General features: G+C 51.0%; 1 protein-coding gene across 3 annotated transcripts in view; it reads left to right on the forward strand.

Moving 5' to 3' along the window:
* OLFM1 (olfactomedin 1) overlaps nucleotides 1-23,272 on the forward strand; it is a 94,654-nt gene that overhangs the window by 66,444 nt on the left and 4,938 nt on the right. The window lies entirely within an intron of this gene.

Consider the following 23,272-nt stretch of genomic DNA (forward strand, 5'->3'; position numbering starts at 1 on the left):
TACTATGTCCTTGTGCAGATGTAGCAGAATCCAGTTTGCCATCAAAGAACCGCAAGACAATGCGATGGATCTACAGTGCAAATGACAAACTCAGCTCTGCTAGATCCGCATCTACTGAATTTGGAGAATGTGCGCTGCATACGTACCTGCCCGTCCTGTCCCCTGCTGCAGGGTGAAAACATCAGGCAGACGTGGCATTTGTGGGGAACTAAACGTGTTATGTGTGTGGACCTGGACAATGCGGGGTGGGTGCAGGTCCCCCACACTCCAGGGTCTCAGCAGTCACATGGATGGCAGTACCCTAAGCACAAGGTGCCTCATGCCGGGATATAGATAAGAATTATTACCACCCGCTATGATGCTTCATACACCCTTGGAAGGTGTCGCCCCTTTAATGATGACTCGGCAGCAGATCCCGCTGAGGCGGTTGTGTCCACGCTCACAGGTCACCTCTAGCAAAAACCACAACCATTGCTAAAAGTCAAAAATGCAAACAGCAGATCAGCAGATAAGATCCCAAACCTGCAGCAGGATGGAGCTAGGGGGAGATCAGGGTGCCGGGAGGAGATCAGGGTGCCGGGAGGAGATCAGGGTGCCGGGAGGAGATCAGGGTGCCGGGAGGAGATCAGGGTGCTGGGAGGAGATCCTCCTCCTCCAGACTCCTCTGTCCTCCTCCTCCTCCAGACTCCTCTGTCCTCCTCCTCCTCCAGACTCCTCTGTCCTCCTCCTCCTCCAGACTCCTCTGTCCTCCTCCTCCTCCAGACTCCTCTGTCCTCCTCCTCCTCCAGACTCCTCTGTCCTCCTCCTCCTCCAGACTCCTCTGTCCTCCTCCTCCTCCAGACTCCTCTGTCCTCCTCCTCCTCCTCCAGACTCCTCTGTCCTCCTCCTCCTCCAGACTCCTCTGTCCTCCTCCTCCAGACTCCTCTGTCCTCCTCCTCCAGACTCCTCTGTCCTCCTCCTCCTCCAGACTCCTCTGTCCTCCTCCTCCTCCAGACTCCTCTGTCCTTCTCCTCCTCCAGACTCCTCTGTCCTTCTCCTCCTCCAGACTCCTCTGTCCTTCTCCCCCAGACTCCTCTGTCCTCCTCCTCCTCCAGACTCCTCTGTCCTCCTCCTCCTCCAGACTCCTCTGTCCTCCTCCTCCTCCAGACTCCTCTGTCCTCCTGCAGGAGGAGGGGGGATGAGGGCAGGGGGAGGGGGGGATGAGGGCAGGGGGAGGGGGGATGAGATGAGGGCAGGGGGAGGGGGGATGAGATGAGGGCAGGGGGAGGGGGGATGACGACCACAGGAGCTTGTCACGTTGAGATATTCATGCAGAGCAGAGCCGGTCACTAGATCCGTGCAGCAGCTTGTGTTGTGTGTGGAGGAGAGCGCACAATCTGCCGTACGGTTGTGTTGTGTGGAGTGAGTAAGGCTCATAGCTGAGGCGCCATATGGTTTATGGAGGGGAGAGGAGGGAAATAATGAGACAATATGTCCCCGTGGGCTCCAGCCTGTCATACACATAGCAGCAGGACAGGATGTGTGTGCAGCCACCCTACATCATCATCCATATTCTCCAGTCACAGCCAGAGCTGCAGTCACAATCCCTCCTCTCTCTGCCTGTGAGTCCCGTGCCTATAGAGATGGATTTGGGGACGGGATGTAACCACTGGCTGCTGGGACCCCTCTGTGATGTGTGTAGCGCTGGAGGGGACATCCTGGGGCTCCTGGGTCCGGTGCTCCCTCTAGGAGCAGGCAGCAGGACTGTGTATGCAGCTTTGGGTGTGATTGGAGAATAAGACATGATGCTGCGCCCACTGAGTCTTTATGGCAGGAGATATACGGGTGTAGCCCCTAATGATTCCCTGCGCTGGAGGATTTTATCCATTTCCGCTTATATTATGGGAATTTTATGCATAAATGGGAAGGTTTCTCTCCGTCCCTGGGTGCGCCGTCCTCGATGGCGAATAAATCGCACATCTGATTGTGATCTATAACGGGACCAAGTGTGGTCAGAGAAACCTCCTCCGAAACTAGAACTGGGAAATATGTTTTCCATGATGGGATATGGAAAACATTGCCTCTTAGCGCCTTGTAAGGCAGCCCCCTATACATCAAGCATGACTTTCAGGAAGCCTAATGACATGATGTGGGGTTAAAGCCAAACCAGTATATCTATTATATATGGAAATCAGAAGAACCCTTTTCCCATTTAGGTCAATTAGGAACCAAATTTTAGATTTGCCAAATGCTGGAATAGTGAGAGAACATGTTTAAAGCATTTTAATTACTTTCTAGAAAGTCAAAAATTTACATACACTAAGATTACTCTGCCTTTGAACAATTTGGGACAACCCATATGATGATCATGTCTTTGTTAGCTTCTGACCCACACACCAGTGGATGTATTTGAAGGCACATCTGAAACACACTGCTTCTTTGTGTAACATCATGGGAAAGTGTAAAGAAATCAACCAAAAGATCAGACTGTGCACAAGTCTGGTTCATCCTTGGGTGTAATTTCTAGATACCTGAAGGTGCATCTGTACAAACAATATGTGAATGTCCAGCCATCATACCACTCATGAAGGAGACAGGTTCTGTGTCCCAGAGATGAATCGGCTTTGGTCTGAAATAATGCAGAATATCCCAATAACAAAAGTAGCTTGTGAGAGAAAGTATCCACAGTGACGAGTCTTGTATCCACATGGGCTGGAAGGTAAATGTGTGCACCTGCAGGAACAACAACCCTGATGAAGACATGTTCTGTGGTCCGACAAAGTGGTGGAGGGACTGGGGCACGTGAGGAGAAGGACATCAAGACCATCAGCGAGGAGGGTAAAGCTTGGGGGCTGATGGGTCTTCAACATGGACAATGACCTGAAGCTACTGGTAGCAAATTGTCTGAAAGTCAGTGGAGCGGCCATCACAAAGTCTTGATCTTGCAGTGCTGATCACACAGTCCCGATCTCGCAGTCCCGATCAGACAGTGTTGATCTCGCAGTCCTGATCAGACAGTGTTGATCTCGCAGTCCTGATCTCGCAGTCCTGATCTGGCAGTCCTGATCTCGCAGTCCTGATCTCGCAGTTCTGATCACGCAGTTCTGATCACGCAGTTCTGATCACGCAGTGCTGATCTCGCATTCCTGATCACATAGTCCTGATCTCGCAGTCCTGATCTCGCAGTCCTGATCACACAGTCCTGATCACACAGTCCTGATCTCACAGTCCTGATCACACAGTCTTGACCACACAGTCCTGATCTCACAGCCCTGATCTCACAGCCCTGATCTCACAGCCCTGATCTCACAGCCCTGATCTCACAGTCCTGATCTCACAGTCCTGATCTCACAGTCCTGATCTCACAGTCCTGATCAGACAGTCCAGATCGCACAGTCTTGACCGCACAGTCCTGATCGCACAGTCCTGATCGCACAGTCCTGATCGCACAGTCCTGATCGCACAGTCCTGATCGCACAGTCCTGATCACATAGTGCTGATCACATAGTGCTGATCACATAGTGCTGATCTCGCATTCCTGATCTCGCAGCCCTGATCTCACAGCCCTGATCTCACAGTCCTGATCACACAGTCCTGATCACACAGTCCTGATCTCACAGCCCTGATCACATAGCCCTGATCTCACAGTCCTGATCAGACAGTCTTGACCACACAGCCCTGATCAGACAGTCCTGATCAGACAGTCCTGATCACATAGTCCTGATCACATAGTCCTGATCACATAGTCCTGATCACATAGTCCTGATCACATAGTCCTGATCTCACGACCTGATTTCACAGTCCTGAACTCACTGTCCTGATCTCGCAGTCCTGATTTCGCAGTCCTGATCTCGCAGTCCTGATCTCACAGCCCTGATCACACAGCCCTGATCTCGCAGTCCTGATCTCACAGCCCTGATCACACAGCCCTGATCTCGCAGCCCTGATCTCGCAGTCCTGATCACACAGTGTTGACCACACAGTCCTGATCTCGCAGTCCTGATCACACAGTCCTGATCTCGCAGTCCTGATCTCGCAGTCCTGACCACGCAGTCCTGATCTCGCAGTCCTGATCTCATTACCTGATCTCATTACCTGATCTCGCAGTCCTGATCCTGCAGTTCCGATCTCGCAGTCCTGATCTTGCAGTCCTGATCAGACAGTGTTGATCTCGCAGTCCTGATCACACTGTCCTGATCACACAGTCCTGATCACGCAGTCCTGATCACACAGTCCTGATCTCGCAGTCCTGATCACACCGTCCTGATCACACCGTCCTGATCTCGCAGTCCTGATCTCGCAGTCCTGATCTCGCAGACCTGATCTCGCAGACCTGATCTCGCAGTCCTGATCTCGCAGTCCTGATCTCGCAGTCCTGATCACGCAGTCCTGATCACATAGTCCTGATCTCGGAGCCCTGATCACACAGTCCTGATCACACAGCCCTGATCTCACAGCCCTGATCTCGCAGTCCTGATCACGCAGTCCTGAACAAGCAGTCCTGATCTCGCAGACCTGATCTCGCAGACCTGATCTCGCAGACCTGATCTCGCAGTCCTGATCACGCAGTCCTGATCTCGCAGTCCTGATCACGCAGTCCTGATCACGCAGTCCTGATCACGCAGTCCTGATCACACAGTCCTGATCACGCAGTCCTGATCACATAGTCCTGATCACATAGTCCTGATCACATAGTCCTGATCTCATAGTCCTGATCTCACGACCTGATCTCGCAGTCCTGATCTTGCAGTCCTGAACTCAGTCCTGATCTTGCAGTCCTGAACTCAGTCCTGATCTTGCAGTCCTGATCTTACAGTCCTGATCTCGCAGTCCTGATCCTGAAGTCCTGATCAGACAGTGTTGATCTCGCAGTCCTGATCTCACAGTGTTGATCTCGCAGTCCTGACCACGCAGTCCTGATCTCGCAGTCCTGATCTCGCAGTCTTGACCACACAGCCCTGATCTCACAGTCCTGATCAGACAGTCTTGACCACACAGCCCTGATCTCACAGTCCTGATCAGACAGTCCTGATCACACAGTCTTGACCACACAGCCCTGATCTCGCAGTCCTGATCTCGCAGTCCTTATCACACAGTCCTGATCTTTCAGTCCTGATCTCGCAGTCCTTATCCTGCAGTCCTGATCTCGCAGTCCTGATCCTGCAGTCCTGATCACACAGTGTTGGTCTCGCAGTCCTGATCACACAGTTCTGATCCTGCAGTCCTGATCACACAGTGTTGGTCTCGCAGTCCTGATCACACAGTCCTGATCTCGCAGTCCTGATCTCGCAGTCCTGATCTCACAGTCCTGATCTCGCAGTCCTGATCTCGCAGTCCTTATCACACAGTCCTGATCTCGCAGTCCTTATCACAGTCCTGATCTCGCAGTCCTGATCTCACAGTCCTGATCTCGCAGTCCTGATCTCGCAGTCCTGATCTCGCAGTCCTTATCACGCAGTCCTGATCTCGCAGTCCTGATCTCGCAGTCCTGATCACACGGTCCTGATCACACGGTCCTGATCACACGGTCCTGATCAAACGGTCCTGATCACACGGTCCTGATCACACGGTCCTGATCACACGGTCCTGATCACACGGTCCTGATCTCGCAGTCCTGATCCCGCAGTCCTGATCCCGCAGTCCTGATCCTGCAGTCCTGATCCCGCAGTCCAGATCTCGCAGTCCTGATCTCGCAGTCCTGATCTCGCAGTCCTGATCAGACAGTCCTGATCAGACAGTCCTGATCTCGCAGTCCTGATCAGAGAGTGTTGATCTCGCAGTCCTGATCTCACAGTCCTGATCTCACAGTCCTGACCACGCAGTCCTGATCTCGCAGTCCTGATCCTGCAGTCCTGATCAGACAGTGTTGATCACGCAGTCCTGATCAGACCGTGTTGATCTCGCAGTCCTGATCCTGCAGTCCTGATCAGACAGTGTTGATCTCGCAGTCCTGATCAGACAGTGTTGATCTCGCAGTCCTGATCTCACAGTCCTGATCTCACAGTCCTGACCACGCAGTCCTGATCTCGCAGTCCTGATCCTGCAGTCCTGATCAGACAGTGTTGATCACGCAGTTCTGATCACACAGTCCTGATCAGACAGTGTTGATCTCGCAGTCCTGATCTCACAGTCCTAATCTCGTAGTCCTGACCACGCAGTTCTGATCACACAGTCCTGATCAGACAGTGTTGATCTCGCAGTCCTGATCTCACAGTCCTAATCTCGCAGTCCTGACCACGCAGTCCTGATCTCGCAGTGTTGATCACGCAGTTCTGATCACGCAGTTCTGATCACGCAGTTCTGATCACGCAGTTGTGATCACGCAGTTCTGATCACATAGTGCTGATCTCGCATTCCTGATCACATAGTCCTGATCTCGCAGTCCTGATCTCGCAGTCCTGATCTCGCAGTCCTGATCTCACAGTCCTGATCACATAGTGCTGATCACATAGTGCTGATCTCGCATTCCTGATCTCGCATTCCTTATCTCACAGCCCTGATCTCACAGCCCTGATCTCACAGTCCTGATCTCACAGTCCTGATCACACAGTCCTGATCACACAGTCCTGATCTCACAGCCCTGATCACATAGCCCTGATCTCACAGTCCTGATCAGACAGTCTTGACCACACAGCCCTGATCTAACAGTCCTGATCAGACAGTCCTGATCAGACAGTCCTGATCAGACAGTCCTGATCTCGCAGTCCTGATCACATAGTCCTGATCACATAGTCCTGATCTCACGACCTGATTTCACAGTCCTGAACTCACTGTCCTGATCAGACAGTCCTGATCTCGCAGTCCTGATCTCGCAGTCCTGATCTCGCAGTCCTGATCTCGCAGTCCTGATCTCACAGCCCTGATCTCACAGTCCTGACCACACAGCCCTGATCTCGCAGCCCTGATCTCGCAGCCCTGATCTCGCAGCCCTGACCACACAGTGTTGACCACACAGTGTTGACCACACAGTCCTGATCACACAGTCCTGATCACACAGTCCTGATCACACAGTCCTGATCACGCAGTCCTGATCACATAGTCCTGATCTCGCAGTCCTGATCTCGCAGTCCTGATCTCGCAGTCCTGATCACACAGTCCTGATCACACAGTCCTGATCACACAGTCCTGATCACACAGCCCTGATCTCACAGTCCTGATCAGAGAGTCTTGACCACACAGCCCTGATCTCACAGTCCTGATCACACAGTCCTGATCACACAGTCTTGACCACACAGTCCTGATCTCACAGCCCTGATCACATAGCCCTGATCTCACAGTCCTGATCTCACAGTCCTGATCAGACAGTCTTGACCACACAGCCCTGATCTAACAGTCCTGATCTCACAGTCCTGATCAGACAGTCCAGATCGCAAAGTCTTGACCACACAGTCCTGATCTCGCAGTCCTGATCACACAGTCCTGATCACACAGTCCTGATCACATAGTGCTGATCACATAGTGCTGATCTCGCATTCCTGATCTCACAGCCCTGATCTCACAGCCCTGATCTCACAGCCCTGATCTCACAGCCCTGATCTCACAGCCCTGATCTCACAGTCCTGATCTCACAGTCCTGATCACACAGTCCTGATCTCACAGCCCTGATCACATAGCCCTGATCTCACAGTCCTGATCAGACAGTCTTGACCACACAGTCCTGATCTAACAGTCCTGATCAGACAGTCCTGATCAGACAGTCCTGATCAGACAGTCCTGATCAGACAGTCCTGATCTCGCAGTCCTGATCACATAGTCCTGATCACATAGTCCTGATCTCACGACCTGATTTCACAGTCCTGAACTCACTGTCCTGATCAGACAGTCCTGATCAGACAGTCCTGATCTCACAGCCCTGATCTCAGTCTTGACCACACAGCCCTGATCTCGCAGTCCTGAACTCGCAGTCCTGATCTCGCAGTCCTGATCTCACAGCCCTGATCTCACAGTCTTGACCACACAGCCCTGATCTCGCAGCCCTGATCTCGCAGCCTTGATCTCGCAGCCCTGATCTCGCAGCCCTGATCTCGCAGCCCTGATCTCGCAGTCCTGATCACACAGTGTTGACCACACAATCCTGATCTCGCAGTCCTGATCACACAGTCCTGATCTCGCAGTCCTGATCTCGCAGTCCTGATCTCGCAGTCCTGATCACGCAGTCCTGATTTCGCAGTCCTGATCTCATTACCTGATCTCGCAGTCCTGATCCAGCAGTTCCGATCTCGCAGTCCTGATCTTGCAGTCCTGATCAGACAGTGTTGATCTCGCAGTCCTGATCACACTGTCCTGATCACACTGTCCTGATCACGCAGTCCTGATCACGCAGTCCTGATCACGCAGTCCTGATCACACAGTCCTGATCACACAGTCCTGATCTCGCAGTCCTGATCAAACCGTCCTGATCACACCGTCCTGATCTCAGGACCTGATCTCGCAGTCCTGATCTCGCAGTCCTGATCTCGCAGTCCTGATCTCGCAGTCCTGATCTCGCAGACCTGATCTCGCAGTCCTGATCTCGCAGTCCTGATCTCGCAGTCCTGATCTCGCAGTCCTGATCTCGCAGTCCTGATCTCGCAGTCCTGATCACGCAGTCCTGATCACGCAGTCCTGATCACATAGTGCTGATCTCGCATTCCTGATCACATAGTCCTGATCTCGGAGCCCTGATCACACAGTCCTGATCACACAGTCCTGATCTCACAGTCCTGATCTCACAGTCCTGATCTCACAGTCCTGATCACACAGTCCTGATCTCGCAGTCCTGATCACGCAGTCCTGAACAAGCAGTCCTGATCTCGCAGACCTGATCTCGCAGACCTGATCTCGCAGACCTGATCTCGCAGTCCTGATCTCGCAGTCCTGATCACGCAGTCCTGATCTCGCAGTCCTGATCACGCAGTCCTGATCACGCAGTTCTGATCACACAGTCCTGATCACATAGTGCTGATCTCGCAGTCCTGATCACATAGTCCTGATCACATAGTCCTGATCACATAGTCCTGATCTCATAGTCCTGATCTCATAGTCCTGATCTCACGTCCTGATCTCACAGTCCTGATCTCACAGTCCTGATTTCACAGTCCTGATCTTGCAGTCCTGATCTTGCAGTCCTGATCTTGCAGTCCTGATCTTACAGTCCTGATCTCGCAGTCCTGATCCTGAAGTCCTGATCAGACAGTGTTGATCTCGCAGTCCTGATCAGACAGTGTTGATCTCGCAGTCCTGATCTCACAGTGTTGATTTCGCAGTCCTGACCACGCAGTCCTGATCTCGCAGTCCTGACCACGCAGTTCTGATCTCGCAGTCCTGATCACACAGTCCTGATCTCGCAGTCCTGATCTCGCAGTCCTTATCCTGCAGTCCTGATCTCGCAGTCCTGATCCTGCAGTCCTGATCACACAGTGTTGGTCTCGCAGTCCTGATCACACAGTTCTGATCCTGCAGTCCTGATCACACAGTGTTGGTCTCGCAGTCCTGATCTCGCAGTCCTGATCTCGCAGTCCTTATCACACAGTCCTGATCTCGCAGTCCTTATCACAGTCCTGATCTCGCAGTCCTGATCAGACAGTGTTGATCTCGCGGTCCTGATCTCGCGGTCCTGATCACACGGTCCTGATCACACAGTCCTGATCTCATGACCTGATCTCGCAGTCCTGATCCCGCAGTCCTGATCTCGCAGTCCTGATCAGACAGTGTTGATCTCGCAGTCCTGATCAGACAGTGTTGATCTCACAGTCCTGATCTCGCAGTCCTGATCTCACAGTCCTGATCAGACAGTCCTGATCTCCTAGTCCTGATCTCGCAGTCCTGATCAGACAGTGTTGATCTCGCAGTCCTGATCTCACAGTCCTGATCTCGCAGTCCTGACCACACAGTCCTGATCCCGCAGTCCTGATCCCGCAGTCCTGATCCCGCAGTCCTGATCTCGCAGTCCTGATCAGACAGTGTTGATCTCGCAGTCCTGATCAGACAGTGTTGATCTCACAGTCCTGATCTCGCAGTCCTGATCTCACAGTCCTGATCAGACAGTCCTGATCTCCTAGTCCTGATCTCGCAGTCCTGATCAGACAGTGTTGATCTCGCAGTCCTGATCTCACAGTCCTGATCTCGCAGTCCTGATCTCGCAGTCCTGATCTCGCAGTCCTGATCTCGCAGTCCTGATCCTGCAGTCCTGATCAGACAGTGTTGATCACGCAGTTCTGATCACACAGTCCTGATCAGACAGTGTTGATCTCGCAGTCCTGATCTCGCAGTCCTAATCTCGCAGTCCTGACCACGCAGTCCTGATCTCGCAGTCCTGATCTCGCAGTCCTGATCCTGCAGTCCTGATCAGACAGTGTTGATCTCGCAGTCCTGATCAGACAGTGTTGATCTCGCAGTCCTGATCAGACAGTGTTGATCTCGCAGTCCTGATCAGACAGTGTTGATCTCGCAGTCCTGATCAGACAGTGTTGATCTCGCAGTCCTGATCAGACAGTGTTGATCTCGCAGTCCTGATCAGACAGTGTTGATCTCGCAGTCCTGATCTCGCAGTCCTGATCTCGCAGTCCTGATCCTGCAGTCCTGATCAGACAGTGTTGATCTCGCAGTCCTGATCAGACAGTGTTGATCTCGCAGTCCTGATCAGACAGTGTTGATCTCGCAGTCCTGATCAGACAGTGTTGATCTCGCAGTCCTGATCAGACAGTGTTGATCTCGCAGTCCTGATCAGACAGTGTTGATCTCGCAGTCCTGATCTCACAGTCCTGATCACGCAGTCCTGATCAGACAGTGTTGATCTCGCAGTCCTGATCTCGCAGTCCTGATCCTGCAGTCCTGATCAGACAGTGTTGATTTCGCAATCCGGATCACACAGTCCTGATCTCGTAGTCCTGACCACACAGTCCAGATCACGCAGTCCTGATCTCGCAGTCCTGATCTCGCAGTCCTGATCTCGCAGTCCTGATCACACAGTCCTTATCACACAGTCCTGATCCCGCAGTCCTGATCTCGCAGTCCTGATCTCGCAGTCCTGATCTCGCAGTCCTTATCACACAGTCCTGATCACGCAGTCCTGATCCCGCAGTCCTGATCTCGCAGTCCTGATCTCGCAGTCCTGATCCCGCAGTCCTGATCTCGCAGTCCTGATCCCGCAGTCCTGATCTCGCAGTCCTGATCCTGCAGTCCTGATCTCGCAGTCCTGATCCTGCAGTCCTGATCACACAGTGTTGGTCTCGCAGTCCTGATCACACAGTCCTGATCCTGCAGTCCTGATCACACAGTGTTGGTCTCGCAGTCCTGATCACACAGTCCGGATCTCGCAGTCCTGATCTCAGTCCTGATCTCGCAGTTCTTATCTCACAGTCCTGACCACACAGTCCTGATCTCGCAGTCCTGATCTCTCAGTCCTGACCACACGGTCCTGATCCTGCAGTCCTGATCCCGCAGTCCTGATCAGACAGTGTTGATCTCGCAGTCCTGATCAGACAGTGTTGATCTCACAGTCCTGATCTTGCAGTCCTGACCACACAGTCCTGATCCTGCAGTCCTGATCAGACAGTCCTGATCACATAGTCCTGATCACACAGTCCTGATCACATAGTCCTGATCTCGCAGTCCTGATCTCGCAGTCCTGATCTCGCAGTCCTGACCACGCAGTCCTGATCACGCAGTGCTGATCTCGCAGTCCTCATCTCACAGTCCTGATCTCACAGTCCTGATCTCACAGTCCTTATCTCGCAGTCCTGATCTCACAGTCCTGATCTCGCAGTCCTGATCTCAGTCCTGATCTCGCAGTTCTTATCTCACAGTCCTGACCACGCAGTCCTGATCTCGCAGTCCTGATCTCTCAGTCCTGATCTCTCAGTCCTGACCACACGGTCCTGATCCCGCAGTCCTGATCCTGCAGTCCTGATCCTGCAGTCCTGATCCTGCAGTCCTGATCTCGCAGTCCTGATCAGACAGTGTTGATCTCGCAGTCCTGATCTCGCAGTCCTGGTCTCGCAGTCCTGGTCTCGCAGTCCTGATCTCGCAGTCCTGATCTCGCAGTCCTGGTCTCGCAGTCCTGATCACGCAGTCCTGATCACGCAGTCCTCACCCAATACTAATGGAATGGACGTAAAGATATAAAAACGCCTCTATTCTCTCTCTCATTATTTTGGCATTTGGTTCCACGTTGAAGGTTTAGTCTGATTTCGTGTCACGCGTGTCCTTGTACATTGTCCCCTCTCCCCTCACCGGGCTCCTCGGTGCTCAGGACGCAGCACACAGGGACTGTATGCAAATGAGACCCTTCACTCCCGGAATATATCCCTGACTAATTACACAGCTTGGCGCCGGTCCCACTCGCCTAAATGTCAGGTCCCGGCTCTATCGCCTTATTACCCATCATGCATCGGGCCTGGGGCAGTTATTTCTAATCACGGGATTCATTAGCGCCACGAGGCTCGACAACTAAAGACATGGGGCTCATTCACTAAGGTCCTTGCGCCAGTTTTCTGTCTTGTGGAAATTTCTGCAAAAGGTAAATAAGTGTCCGCGCCACATTTGTATCGAAGTGCGGAGAGATGTGTAATCAGACCTCACACTGCTGAATGTTACATTACCGCCCTGTATATTATATTACTGCCCCATCTGTTATATTACCGCTCTGCATTTTATATTACTGCCCTGTATATTATATTACTGCCCTGCATATTATATTACTGCCCTGTATATTATATTACTGCCCCATCTGTTATATTACTGCCCTGTATATTATATTACTGCCCTGTATATTATATTACTGCCCTGTATATTATATTACTGCCCCATCTGTTATATTACCGCTCTGCATTTTATATTACTGCCCTGTATATTATATTACTGCCCTGCATATTATATTACTGCCCTGTATATTATATTACTGCCCCATCTGGTATATTACTGCCCTGTATATTATATTACCACCCTGTATATTATATTACTGCCCTGCATATTATATTACTGCCCTGTATATTATATTACTGCCCCATCTGTTATATTACTGCCCTGTATATTATATTACTGCCCTGTATATTATATTACTGCCCCATCTGTTATATTACTGCCCTGTATATTATATTACTGCCCTGTATATTATATTACTGCCCTGCATATTATATTACCGCCCTGTATATTATATTACTGCCCCATCTGTTATATTACTGCCCTGTATATTATATTACTGCCCTGTATATTATATTACTGCCCCATCTGTTATATTACTGCCCTGTATATTATATTACTACCCTGTATATTATATTACTGCCCCATCTGTTATATTACTGCCCTGTATATTATATTACTGCCCTGTATATTATATTACTGCCCTATCTGTTATATTACTGCCCTGTATATTATATTACTGCCCCATCTGTTATATTACTGCCCTGTATATTATATTACCGCTCTGTATATTATATTACCGCCCTGTATATTACATTACTGCCCTGCATATTATATTACTGCCCTGTATATTATATTACCGCCCTGTATATTACATTACTGCCCTGTATATTATATTACTGCCCTGTATATTATATTACCGCTCTGTATATTATATTACTGCCCCATCTGTTATATTACCGCCCTGTATATTATATTACTGCCCTATATGTTATATTACCGCCCTGTATATTATATTACTGCCCTGTATATTATATTACTGCCCCATCTGGTATATTACTGCCCTGTATATTATATTACTGCCCTGTATATTTTATTACTGCCCTGTATATTATATTACCGCTCTGTATATTATATTACTGCCCTGTATATTATATTACCGCCCTGTATATTATATTACCGCCCTGTATATTATATTACCGCCCTGTATATTATATTACCGCTCTGTATATTATATTACCACCCTGTATGTTATATTAACGCCCTGTATATTATATTACTGCCCTGTATATTATATTACTGCCCTGTATATTATATTACTGCCCCATCTGGTATATTACTGCCCTGTATATTATATTACCGCCCTGTATATTATATTACCGCCCTGTATATTATATTACCGCCCTGTATATTATATTACTGCCCCATCTGGTATATTACTGCCCTGTATATTATATTACCACCCTGTATATTATATTACCGCCCTGTATATTATATTACTGCCCTGTATATTATATTACTGCCCTGTATATTATATTACTGCCCCATCTGGTATATTACTGCCCTGTATATTATATTACCACCCTGTATATTATATTACTGCCCTGTATATTATATTGCCGCCCTGTATATTATATTACCGCCCTGTATATTATATTACCGCCCTGTATATTATATTACTGCCCTGTATATTATATTACTGCCCCATCTGGTATATTACTGCCCTGTATATTATATTACCGCTCTGTATATTACATTACCGCCCTGTATATTACATTGCCGCCCTGTATATTACATTACCGCTCTGTATATTACATTACCGCCCTGTATATTACATTACCGCTCTGTATATTACATTACCGCCCTGTATATTACATTACCGCCCTGTATATTACATTGCCGCCCTGTATGTGTGGATAGAAGGGCATGAAGACTCGGCCTCTGAGGTTCCAGTAGGTGTGTAGGAGCCTATAGACCTGAGTATACAGGAAGCATTTTATAAATGTGATGGATACAATGTATCAGTTGCAGGAGGCGGGGCCAGGACCAGCACAGTCTCCACTACAGTCCTGGCCATAAGTTGTGAGAGTGACACAAATCTCCTCTTGTCACATGATGTGTCCCTCTGGTTTGTCAGATGTTTATCACATACAGAGATACAAGTGCAATCATATTATGGGGAGCAGAAGCTTTTATTGTCAGGTAGGAGGAGTCAGTATCTGCAGGACCTCTCCTTCTTCTTCAGGACCTCTGCAATTCTCCCTGGCAGCTCTCACTCACCTCCTGCACCAGATCCTGACTGATCGCCGTCCATTCCTGCACTCCATTCCAATCACTGCTGCATTCTGTCACAATGTGTTGGGTTTTGTTTGTCCCCCGTCTCCTGATGATTGACCACAAGTTCTCAATGGGATAAGATCTGGGGAGTCTCCGGGCCATGGACCCAGAATCTCTGTGTTCTGTTCCCGGGCCATGGACCCAGAATCTCTGTGTTCTGTTCCCGGGCCATGGACCCAGAATCTCTGTGTTCTGTTCCCGGGCCATGGACCCAGAATCTCTGTGTTCTGTCCCCGGAGCCATGGACCCAGAATCTCTGTGTTCTGTTCCCGGGCCATGGACCCAGAATCTCTGTGTTCTGTTCCCGGGCCATGGACCCAGAATCTCTGTGTTCTGTTCCCGGGCCCTGGACCCAGAATCTCTGTGTTCTGTCCCCGGGCCATGGACCCAGAATCTCTGTGTTCTGTTCCCGGGCCATGGACCCAGAATCTCTGTGTTCTGTTCCCGGGCCATGGACCCAGAATCTCTGTGTTCTGTTCCCGGGCCATGGACCCAGAATCTCTGTGTTCTGTTCCCGGGCCATGGACCCAGAATCTCTGTGTTCTGTTCCCGGGCCATGGACCCAGAATCTCTGTGTTCTGTTCCCGGGCCATGGACCCAGAATCTCTGTGTTCTGTTCCCGGGCCCTGGACCCAGAATCTCTGTGTTCTGTTCCCGGGCCATGGACCCAGAATCTCTGTGTTCTGTTCCCGGGCCATGGACCCAGAATCTCTGTGTTCTGTTCCCGGGCCATGGACCCAGAATCTCTGTGTTCTGTCCCCTGATCCATTTAGTTCTCCCCTTTATGGCCGGTGCTCCATCATGCTGGAGGAGGCTCTGCTCATCACCATCTGCTCCTGGAGGGTCGGGAGAAGCGGCTCCTGGAGGACATTCTGCTCCATTCTTTATCCATGGAGGTGTTTTTAGGTGATTCCCTTGGCTGAGAAGCCACCCCCCCCCCCCCCCTCCCACATGAATGGCTGCAGGAGCTTTACAGGTGTAGGAGACAGGACTGGGGCATCGCTCACCTTGTCTTCTCCCAACAATCGGAAAGGGGATTCATCAGAGACAATGCCTTCCCCCAGTCCTCAGCGTCCACTCCCTGCACCTCCTGCAGAATATCCGTCTGTCCCCCAGTCCTCAGCGTCCGCTCCCTGCACCTCCTGCAGAATATCCGTCTGTCCCCCAGTCCTCAGCGTCCACTCCCTGCACCTCCTGCAGATTATCCGTCTGTCCCCCAGTCCTGAGCGTCCACTCCCTGCACCTCCTGCAGAATATCCGTCTGTCCCCCAGTCCTCAGCGTCCACTCCCTGCACCTCCTGCAGAATATCCGTCTGTCCCCCAGTCCTCAGCGTCCACTCCCTGCACCTCCTGCAGAATATCCGTCTGTCCGTGATGGTTTCTGGAGAGAAGCGGCTTCTGTGCTGCCCTCCTGGACACCAGGCCTTGCTCCAGGAGTCTCCGCAGTGTCACAGTGCGTGCAGATGCCTCACACCTGCTGCTGCCATTCCTGAGCTCTGCGATGCTGGCAGATTGTCCCCCAGCCCTGTCCCCATCAGCCCCCGCACCTGTGTTACTGGGGACATCACTGACACCATGTTACCTGCTCCTATTATACTGCCCAGTGGTGATTGTTACTTACACATGACACATTGTCCCCAGCCCTGTCCCCATCAGCCCCGGCACCTGTGTTACTGGGGACATCACTGACACCATGTTACCTGCTCCTATTATACTGCCCAGTGGTGATTGTTACTTACACATGACACATTGTCCCCAGCCCTGTCCCCATCAGCCCCCACACCTGTGTTACTGGAGACATCACTGACACCATGTTACCTGCTCCTATTATACTGCCCAGTGGTGATTGTTACTTACACATGACACATTGTCCCCCAGCCCTGTCCCCATCAGCCCCTGCACCTGTGTTACTGGAGACATCACTGACACCATGTTACCTGCTCCTATTATACTGCCCAGTGGTGATTGTTACTTACACATGACACATTGTCCCCAGCCCTGTCCCCATCAGCCCCCGCACCTGTGTTACTGGAGACATCACTGACACCATGTTACCTGCTCCTATTATACTGCCCAGTGGTGATTGTTACTTACACATGACACATTGTCCCCAGCCCTGTCCCCATCAGCCCCCGCACCTGTGTTACTGGGGACATCACTGACACCATGTTACCTGCTCCTATTATACTGCCCAGTGGTGATTGTTACTTACACATGACACATTGTCCCCAGCCCTGTCCCCATCAGCCCCGGCACCTGTGTTACTGGGGACATCACTGACACCATGTTACCTGCTCCTATTATACTGCCCAGTGGTGATTGTTACTTACACATGACACATTGTCCCCAGCCCTGTCCCCATCAGCCCCCACACCTGTGTTACTGGAGACATCACTGACACCATGTTACCTGCTCCTATTATACTGCCCAGTGGTGATTGTTACTTACACATGACACATTGTCCCCCAGCCCTGTCCCCATCAGCCCCTGCACCTGTGTTACTGGAGACATCACTGACACCATGTTACCTGCTCCTATTATACTGCCCAGTGGTGATTGTTACTTACACATGACACATTGTCCCCAGCCCTGTCCCCATCAGCCCCCGCACCTGTGTTACTGGAGACATCACTGACACCATGTTACCTGCTCCTATTATACTGCCCAGTGGTGATTGTTACTTACACATGACACATTGTCCCCAGCCCTGTCCCCATCAGCCCCCGCACCTGTGTTACTGGAGACATCACTGACACCATGTTACCTGCTCCTATTATACTGCCCAGTGGTGATTGTTACTTACACATGACACATTGTCCCCAGCCCTGTCCCCATCAGCCCCCGCACCTGTGTTACTGGAGACATCACTGACACCATGTTACCTGCTCCTATTATACTGCCCAGTGGTGATTGTTACTTACACATGACACATTGTCCCCAGCCCTGTCCCCATCAGCCCCTGCACCTGTGTTACTGGAGACATCACTGACACCATGTTACCTGCTCCTATTATACTGCCCAGTGGTGATTGTTACTTACACATGACACATTGTCCCCAGCCCTGTCCCATCAGCCCCCGCACCTGTGTTACTGGAGACATCACTGACACCATGTTACCTGCTCCTATTATACTGCCCAGTGGTGATTGTTACTTACACATGACACATTGTCCCCAGCCCTGTCCCCATCAGCCCCCGCACCTGTGTTACTGGAGACATCACTGACACCATGTTACCTGCTCCTATTATACTGCCCAGTGGTGATTGTTACTTACACATGACACATTGTCCCCAGCCCTGTCCCCATCAGCCCCCGCACCTGTGTTACTGGAGACATCACTGACACCATGTTACCTGCTCCTATTATACTGCCCAGTGGTGATTGTTACTTACACATGACACATTGTCCCCAGCCCTGTCCCCATCAGCCCCCGCACCTGTGTTACTGGAGACATCACTGACACCATGTTACCTGCTCCTATTATACTGCCCAGTGGTGATTGTTACTTACACATGACACATTGTCCCCAGCCTTGTCCTCATCAGCCCCCGCACCTGTGTTACTGGGGACATCACTGACACCATGTTACCTGCTCCTATTATACTGCCCAGTGGTGATTGTTACTTACACATGACACATTGTCCCCAGCCCTGTTCCCATCAGCCCCCGCACCTGTGTTACTGGAGACATCACTGACACCATGTTACCTGCTCCTATTATACTGCCCAGTGGTGATTGTTACTTACACATGACACATTGTCCCCCAGCCCTGTCCCTATCAGCCCCCGCACCTGTGTTACTGGAGACATCACTGACACCATGTTACCTGCTCCTATTATACTGCCCAGTGGTGATTGTTACTTACACATGACACATTGTCCCCAGCCCTGTCCTCATCAGCCCCCGCACCTGTGTTACTGGAGACATCACTGACACCATGTTACCTGCTCCTATTATACTGCCCAGTGGTGATTGTTACTTACACATGACACATTGTCCCCAGCCCTGTCCCCATCAGCCCCTGCACCTGTGTTACTGGAGACATCACTGACACCATGTTACCTGCTCCTATTATACTGCCCAGTGGTGATTGTTACTTACACATGACACATTGTCCCCAGCCCTGTCCCCATCAGCCCCTGCACCTGTGCTACTGGAGACATCACTGACACCATGTTACCTGCTCCTATTATACTGCCCAGTGGTGATTGTTACTTACACATGACACATTGTCCCCAGCCCTGTCCTCATCAGCCCCCGCACCTGTGTTACTGGAGACATCACTGACACCATGTTACCTGCTCCTATTATACTGCCCAGTGGTGATTGTTACTTACACATGACACATTGTCCCCAGCCCTGTCCCCATCAGCCCCCGCACCTGTGTTACTGGAGACATCACTGACACCATGTTACCTGCTCCTATTATACTGACCAGTGGTGATTGTTACTTACACATGACACATTGTCCCCAGCCCTGTCCTCATCAGCCCCCGCACCTGTGTTACTGGAGACATCACTGACACCATGTTACCTGCTCCTATTATACTGCCCAGTGGTGATTCTTACTTACACATGACACATTGTCCCCCGCCCTGTCCCCATCAGCCCCGGCACCTGTGTTACTGGAGACATCACTGACACCATGTTACCTGCTCCTATTATACTGCCCAGTGGTGATTGTTACTTACACATGACACATTGTCCCCAGCCCTGTCCCCATCAGCCCCTGCACCTGTGTTACTGGAGACATCACTGACACCATGTTACCTGCTCCTATTATACTGCCCAGTGGTGATTGTTACTTACACATGACACATTGTCCCCCAGCCCTGTCCCCATCAGCCCCTGCACCTGTGTTACTGGAGACATCACTGACACCATGTTACCTGCTCCTATTATACTGCCCAGTGGTGATTGTTATTTACACATGACACATTGTCCCCAGCCCTGTCCCCATCAGCCCCCCGCACCTGTGTTACTGGAGACATCACTGACACCATGTTACCTGCTCCTATTATACTGCCCAGTGGTGATTGTTACTTACACATGACACATTGTCCCCAGCCCTGTCCCCATCAGCCCCCGCACCTGTGTTACTGGAGACATCACTGACACCATGTTACCTGCTCCTATTATACTGCCCAGTGGTGATTGTTACTTACACATGACACATTGTCCCCAGCCCTGTCCTCATCAGCCCCCGCACCTGTGTTACTGGAGACATCACTGACACCATGTTACCTGCTCCTATTATACTGCCCAGTGGTGATTGTTACTTACACATGACACATTGTCCCCAGCCCTGTCCCCATCAGCCCCCGCACCTATGTTACTGGAGACATCACTGACACCATGTTACCTGCTCCTATTATACTGCCCAGTGGTGATTGTTACTTACACATGACACATTGTCCCCAGCCTTGTCCCCATCAGCCCCTGCACCTGTGTTACTGGAGACATCACTGACACCATGTTACCTGCTCCTATTATACTGCCCAGTGGTGATTGTTACTTACACATGACACATTGTCCCCAGCCCTGTCCTCATCAGCCCCCGCACCTGTGTTACTGGAGACATCACTGACACCATGTTACCTGCTCCTATTATACTGCCCAGTGGTGATTGTTACTTACACATGACACATTGTCCCCAGCCCTGTCCCCATCAGCCCCCGCACCTGTATTACTGGGGACATCACTGACACCATGTTACCTGCTCCTATTATACTGCCCAGTGGTGATTGTTACTTACACATGACACATTGTCCCCAGCCCTGTCCCCATCAGCCCCTGCACCTGTGTTACTGGGGACATCACTGACACCATGTTACCTGCTCCTATTATACTGCCCAGTGGTGATTGTTACTTACACATGACACATTGTCCCCAGCCCTGTCCCCATCAGGCCCCGCACCTGTGTTACTGGAGACATCACTGACACCATGTTACCTGCTCCTATTATACTGCCCAGTGGTGATTGTTACTTACACATGACACATTGTCCCCAGCCCTGTCCTCATCAGCCCCCACACCTGTGTTACTGGAGACATCACTGACACCATGTTACCTGCTCCTATTATACTGCCCAGTGGTGATTGTTACTTACACATGACACATTGTCCCCCAGCCCTGTCCCCATCAGCCCCCGCACCTGTGTTACTGGAGACATCACTGACACCATGTTACCTGCTCCTATTATACTGACCAGTGGTGATTGTTACTTACACATGACACATTGTCCCCAGCCCTGTCCCCATCAGCCCCCGCACCTGTGTTACTGGAGACATCACTGACACCATGTTACCTGCTCCTATTATACTGCCCAGTGGTGATTGTTACTTACACATGACACATTGTCCCCCAGCCCTGTCCCCATCAGCCCCCGCACCTGTGTTACTGGAGACATCACTGACACCATGTTACCTGCTCCTATTATACTGCCCAGTGGTGATTGTTACTTACACATGACACATTGTCCCCAGCCCTGTCCCCATCAGCCCCCGCACCTGTGTTACTGGGGACATCACTGACACCATGTTACCTGCTCCTATTATACTGCCCAGTGGTGATTGTTACTTACACATGACACATTGTCCCCAGCCCTGTCCTCATCAGCCCCTGCACCTGTGTTACTGGAGACATCACTGACACCATGTTACCTGCTCCTATTATACTGCCCAGTGGTGATTGTTACTTACACATGACACATTGTCCCCAGCCCTGTCCCCATCAGCCCCCGCACCTGTGTTACTGGAGACATCACTGACACCATGTTACCTGCTCCTATTATACTGCCCAGTGGTGATTGTTACTTACACATGACACATTGTCCCCCAGCCCTGTCCTCATCAGCCCCCGCACCTGTGTTACTGGAGACATCACTGACACCATGTTACCTGCTCCTATTATACTGCCCAGTGGTGATTGTTACTTACACATGACACATTGTCCCCAGCCCTGTCCTCATCAGCCCCCGCACCTGTGTTACTGGAGACATCACTGACACCATGTTACCTGCTCCTATTATACTGCCCAGTGGTGATTGTTACTTACACATGACACATTGTCCCCAGCCCTGTCCCCATCAGCCCCCGCACCTGTGTTACTGGAGACATCACTGACACCATGTTACCTGCTCCTATTATACTGCCCAGTGGTGATTGTTACTTACACATGACACATTGTCCCCAGCCCTGTCCCCATCAGCCCCCACACCTGTGTTACTGGAGACATCACTGACACCATGTTACCTGCTCCTATTATACTGCCCAGTGGTGATTGTTACTTACACATGACACATTGTCCCCCAGCCCTGTCCTCATCAGCCCCCGCACCTGTGTTACTGGAGACATCACTGACACCATGTTACCTGCTCCTATTATACTGCCCAGTGGTGATTGTTACTTACACATGACACATTGTCCCCAGCCCTGTCCCCATTAGCCCCCGCACCTGTGTTACTGGAGACATCACTGACACCATGTTACCTGCTCCTATTATACTGCCCAGTGGTGATTGTTACTTACACATGACACATTGTCCCCAGCCCTGTCCCCATCAGCCCCCGCACCTGTGTTACTGGGGACATCACTGACACCATGTTACCTGCTCCTATTATACTGCCCAGTGGTGATTGTTACTTACACATGACACATTGTCCCCAGCCCTGTCCCCATCAGCCCCCGCACCTGTGTTACTGGAGACATCACTGACACCATGTTACCTGCTCCTATTATACTGCCCAGTGGTGATTGTTACTTACACATGACACATTGTCCCCCAGCCCTGTCCCCATCAGCCCCCGCACCTGTGTTACTGGAGACATCACTGACACCATGTTACCTGCTCCTATTATACTGCCCAGTGGTGATTGTTACTTACACATGACACATTGTCCCCAGCCCTGTCCCCATCAGCCCCTGCACCTGTGTTACTGGAGACATCACTGACACCATGTTACCTGCTCCTATTATACTGCCCAGTGGTGATTGTTACTTACACATGACACATTGTCCCCAGCCCTGTCCCCATCAGCCCCTGCACCTGTGTTACTGGAGACATCACTGACACCATGTTACCTGCTTCTATTATACTGTCCAGTGGTGATTGTTACTTACACATGACACATTGTCCCCAGCCCTGTCCTCATCAGCCCCTGCACTGTGTTACTGGAGACATCACTGACACCATGTTACCTGCTCCTATTATACTGCCCAGTGGTGATTGTTACTTACACATGACACATTGTCCCCAGCCCTGTCCCCATCAGCCCCCGCACCTGTGTTACTGGAGACATCACTGACACCATGTTACCTGCTCCTATTATACTGCC

This window comes from Engystomops pustulosus, chromosome 9, assembly GCF_040894005.1.
Source record: "Engystomops pustulosus chromosome 9, aEngPut4.maternal, whole genome shotgun sequence".
NCBI lineage: Eukaryota > Metazoa > Chordata > Amphibia > Anura > Leptodactylidae > Engystomops > Engystomops pustulosus.